This window comes from Arachis ipaensis, chromosome B08 (assembly GCF_000816755.2).
Source record: "Arachis ipaensis cultivar K30076 chromosome B08, Araip1.1, whole genome shotgun sequence".
Lineage (NCBI taxonomy): Eukaryota > Viridiplantae > Streptophyta > Magnoliopsida > Fabales > Fabaceae > Arachis > Arachis ipaensis.
In genome coordinates, this window is record NC_029792.2 from 17,913,699 (window position 1) to 17,919,065 (window position 5,367).

At 36.5% G+C, this 5,367-nt stretch overlaps 1 pseudogene; it reads right to left on the reverse strand.

Moving 5' to 3' along the window:
• LOC107610651 lies at positions 2,937 to 4,599 on the reverse strand (annotated as a pseudogene).

A 5,367-nucleotide genomic window follows, 5' to 3' on the forward strand; every position in this document is an offset into this window, starting at 1 on the left:
CATATCATTATTATTATTATAGTAAAATATATTTTTTATTCTTAAAGTTTGTCAAAGGTTTTAAAAATACCCCAAAGTTTTATTTTGTCTAAAAAATTTTTTGATTTGTATCAAATATACCTCTGACAGCTAAATTTTTAAAAAAATTCGGACTCATTCAGCAATAATACATGACAACTATCTCCAATTTGCTTGTGTTGGATTATTCTTATAAAATTGTTGCTGAATTGATCCTAAGTTTATTGAAAAATTAGCCTTCGGATGTATATTTAATACAAATAAAAAACTTATGGGATAAAATTGAAACAAAATAACTCTTATGAGTATTTTAAAAACTTTTAGCAAACTTCAAAAACAAAAAAAAAATACTTTACGCTTATTATTATTAAGTAGTAATAGTAGTAGTATACTTTTTTTTTGTTGCCCACGATATCCCCCAATCTGATAGGCCAAAGACTAATCTGTCACGGATCTAAGCACCATTTACAGGTATGCCGCTAGCCAATGAGTTGTTGTACACACAGAACGGAATTCGAACCCTCGACACTTGGTTAAATGGACGAGTAAGCTGACCATTCGACCAATCTAAGTTTGTTAAAGTAGTAGTATATTTAGTAGTAGTATTCTTATAAACACTCCACTAAAAATGCCACTTCGTGTTCACCAGGCTTGATATAGTCATTTCATGGGCATTTGGCTGGAGATGCAACGTAAATTCATTTTGTGGAAGGAGACCGCAAAATGAAGTTGTGCAAATTTAAAAATCTTTTCAATCGAACGTATTCTGATAATAAATCATTTTTTGTAATTTATTTTAAAAAAAAAGGCGAATAAATTACCAAGTTCGTAGAACCTTAATACAACAACCTTATTACAAAAAAGAACACAACAGAACCCTGATACCATACAAAGTAAGAACATAACCTTATTAAAAAGACACTATTGTCTAGGAATTGTATTGAAAAAGGAGGACTCTGATACTACAAATACAGAAAAAATTTACAAGACAGGAAAAGCAAGGGAAAGTATGAGGGGATAAAAAAAGGTTTATGCACGTATGGTGAATTCCAAAGGGACACTAACAATGCTATTCGGAAAATCATCTCTCTGCCCTTCAAGAGAGTAATATGCAAGAACATGATCTGGATGCTTCATGCTTCATTACTAGAAGGAATCAACTCAACAGCCAAAAGACCGCATCTGGAAGAAGAAATGCCATGACCTTGCACCCAAAAGTACCTAAGAGAAGCAGGAATATCGCGGCATTGGCTAGACGCATGCTTAGTAAAAGAGAAGCTTTAATTAAAGAAGCATTGTTATACGTTAAGCTCCGAGCCAACGGAACATACAAACATAATATTAGAGCTGATAGAATGTGTTGATCATTTATTTCTTACTACACGAATTCTGTGCCCCTGTAGTTTCATTAAGGGTACTGGTTTGTATAGGACATGTAACTATGAGTGGCTAGTATGGCATTTAATTATATATCAATATGATAGAATGTGAGGTTTGAATTTCAGAATTGAAACTGATGCATTAGTGTATTACTTACCCAACATTGGAACCATCTCGTAGTTTATTAGATCCATTGCAGGAGTTAAATGCCTGAATCACTTAGTGGGGGAGATCAAGAATCTAGATTTGTCAGTGAATTAAAGCATTGGTATTGCAGATAAAATTTGAGGATGTAGGTTCAATAATGCTCAGGTCATCGGGTGTTGCATCTTCATCTTTGATAAAGTTATCGACAAATTATCCTTTCATTTTCCTTTACCACTGCAAGAGGCAAAGGAAATGTTTCCATATAGAACATGTTAGTTATTTACTTTAAGTATCTCTCAAATGTAACAAAGTACAGGATGTTACACTCTTGGAAAATTTTGCAAAAATTTGACACCGCAAAGGATGTTACAGGAAGCAATAACAAAACGGCTCATACAGGAATAATAATATTCTCATAAATTGCATGATGTATGGTCACTATAATTGAGCTACCAAGAAAGAAAAAAGAAGCAAAATTAACTTGATCTTTCACATTATGCTTTTGGTGTATCCATGAACATAATTTAAATTTACTTTAAGAGGCAAGCAATTACCACTGCCACAAGATTGAGTTACATGTAGACACAGTACATGTCACAAATAACCTCAAGTCTGAATCAAGCAAGTTCTACATGTCACAAAGAACCTCTAGTCTGGATCAAGCAAGTTATGGGGATTTGATAGTTTTCTTTACTCTCTTTCTTCAAGGTCCATTCTTGGTTAATGGATTCAAAGAGTATACTTGCTTCCTAGTCCAACACATTGTGTCATCCTAAGAAATTTTCTAAAGGCATTCCCGTGCTATACAGCTGTTCCAATCTATTGAGTCCACGTTTACATAAAGATTAAATTTTCCCTTCTATTTCCAGAACCATTCTATTTCAAAATAATTAAATGCACAGGATATCATTATCTGGATTAAGACTTTATCAATGGTCCTTGCAAGAGCACTTTCCACCAGAAAAATGGTAGAATTTGTTTGAATCTCTCAGAATAATTGTCTTTCCAATATGGACTGATGTAAATTTCATAAACACATGGCAGTCAACACAAACACGTATATTCTTTATGATCCTGATAGGTGCAATTCTATTGGGTTTTCATATTAAAGCAAAAGCAAGAGCAAGTTTCTCACTGTGGTATGAGATGGATTTAAATTTTTTCTCATGTCTGATATTATACAAAACAATGTTTGTATCACGATTATACCCAATTCGTTGCAATATTGAAATCAATCTGTTCAATTCATCATAGATTTTTTCTACTGCTGAATGAGTATGATCTTCTGAAACAAATTTGTGGACTTCACTCTCAACCTCAACCAAACTATAAGCAGCAAACTTTTTTGTGTTGTTTTTATTCATAAGAGATCGTACATCACCTACTTTTTTCTATCTCCCATAAGCAGCATATAAGTTTGAAAGCATGATATAAGATCCTGCATTATGTGGATCCAACTTAAAGAAATGACCAGCTGCCAATTCTGCATTCTTGATGTCACCCTTCTTTGCACAAATAGAGAGTGGGGTGGACCAAATGGGGTAATCTGGTACATGAGGCATGGATTTGATCAAATCCACAGCTTTATCAACACTACTAGAGCGACCAATTAGAGTGACCATGCATGCATAGTGATCCATTATTGGTGTCATCCCATGTTCACTTATTGAATTAAAATTTTCGTGTCCTTTTCCAACCATGTCAGCACTGATACAAGCAGATAATACACCCACAAAATTAATACTATCAGGTTTGATATTTTCCTGAAGTATCCTTTCATAAAGAGCCAGTGCTTATGTGGTTAACCATTTTGTGTATAACCTTGGATCATAGAATTCCAAGTAATCACATTTCAAATAGGCATTGTCCCAAAAATGTTCCAAGCATCCAAAGAAACTCCACACTTGCAGTACATATCAACAGGAGCACTTGACACAAGCATTCTATGATCAACACCCATTACTATTACTTTTCCAAGGACAACCTGACCATAACACAAAGAAGCTAGCTTGGCACAGGAGCTGCCCACACTTGAAATGGTGTAACTGTCAGGTCTAACGTCTCCACGTAGTATGTTGCCAAACAACATCATTGCATCCTCTTCTCTTCCATTCTGTGCATAACCAACTATCATTGTTGTCCAACAAATCTCATCCTTCTTAGGTATTTCACTGAACATCCTCCTTGCATCATCCACATGTCCACACTGAAAGTAAGCATTGATAACAATTGATGTTGTAACTTGGTCAGGTTTCAAACCGAATAACTTCATCTTATTAAACAATCGAATGCACTCATCATGATTCCCCAATTTGACATATCCAGAGATCATAAGATTCCAGGAAACAGCATCTTTATGTGTCATTTGATCAAAAAACCACCGTGCCCTATGAATATCACCACACTGCACATAGACACCAGTGATAGCATTCCATACAAAAGTGTTATCCCTACAACCACTAATAACAACTCTCCTGTGAATCTGCTTACCAAGCTTCAAATCCAATAGCTTAGAACATGCTTGCAATGCATTCACATAGGAGTACTGGGTGGGTTGAAACCCATCTTCTTGCATCCTCACTAAAATCTTCAATGCCTTGCCTGAATGCCCATTAGTTGCAAAATAAGCAATCAAGGTGTTATAAGAAACAGAATCACGAAAAGGCATTTGATCAAAGACAGTGCACAAATCCTCAACCAAACCCAACTTAGCATAAGCAAAAAGCAATGCATTCCAAGAATAAACATCTCTGTGGGTCATATTATCAAACAGGTCTCGTGCATAGGAGAGTTTGCCGCATTTGGCAAACAAATGGAGAAGCTGGTTATGGATGAAGGAGTCTTTGGGTTGGAAAAGGTGAAGTTGTATGTGAGACTGCAATATCTTGGCTTGAACAAAGTCATTTGCTCGAACGCGGTGAAGGACATGGCGCGTATAGGAATCGGAAGTAGCAAGGCTGCGAGAATACAAAAAATCAATAGCTTGCCTAAGATTTTGTTTAGCCATTGAAGAAGAAAGAGCAACGCCCAACCTTTCAAAAATTCGACTAGCTTCAAGATGTTGACATTTTGGGGGGTGACTCCTTGAATGACATCCAACTGGCATGCTCCTATTGCTCCTGCATCAATGCCCTTCTTGCTAAAAAGTTAAAAAAAATCCAAAATGAATTCAAAGAGCAGTAGGTGTAATGATATCTGTCATGCTCAAAATTAACAACTGAAAATACCTCAATTATCATTAATTCAAATAACAGTCTGTAACATGGAAGAATTCCTAAATCAAATTATAATAATCAATTCAAATGTTGGAATAAATAAATAGAAGTAAAACTAAAAGAAAAGAACATTAAACCTGGAATCCAGAGTTACTCTTAAAACAAGAAGAAATCCTAAATCCTAAAAGAGAGAGAGAGAAGATCTCCCTCTCAACTAAATCTAAATCATTGAAAGGTAAAAATATGCGAGCTCTCCTTTGAATGGAAGCATTCCCACACTTTATAACCTCTGGTCTATGCTGTCTGTACTTGGATCTGGGCCAAAAAGGGCTTCAGAATTTGCTGGGGGCGTATTCTGTAATTTCTGGTGCGTGGCCTCTGTCACGCGCCCGCGTGGGTCACGCGGTCGCATCATTCGGAGCTTTTCCTTGTCACGCAGTCACGTCAGTCATGCGACCGTGTCATGTGCGTTCTGCTTAAGGCGCGCGGTCGCGTCAGTCATGCGGCCGCGTCGCTGCTGATTCGTGCTTGGCACGCGATCGCGTCATCCATGTGATCGCGTGGATACCAGTTTCTTTAAAGCTCCGTTTTGCTTTCCCCTTCCATT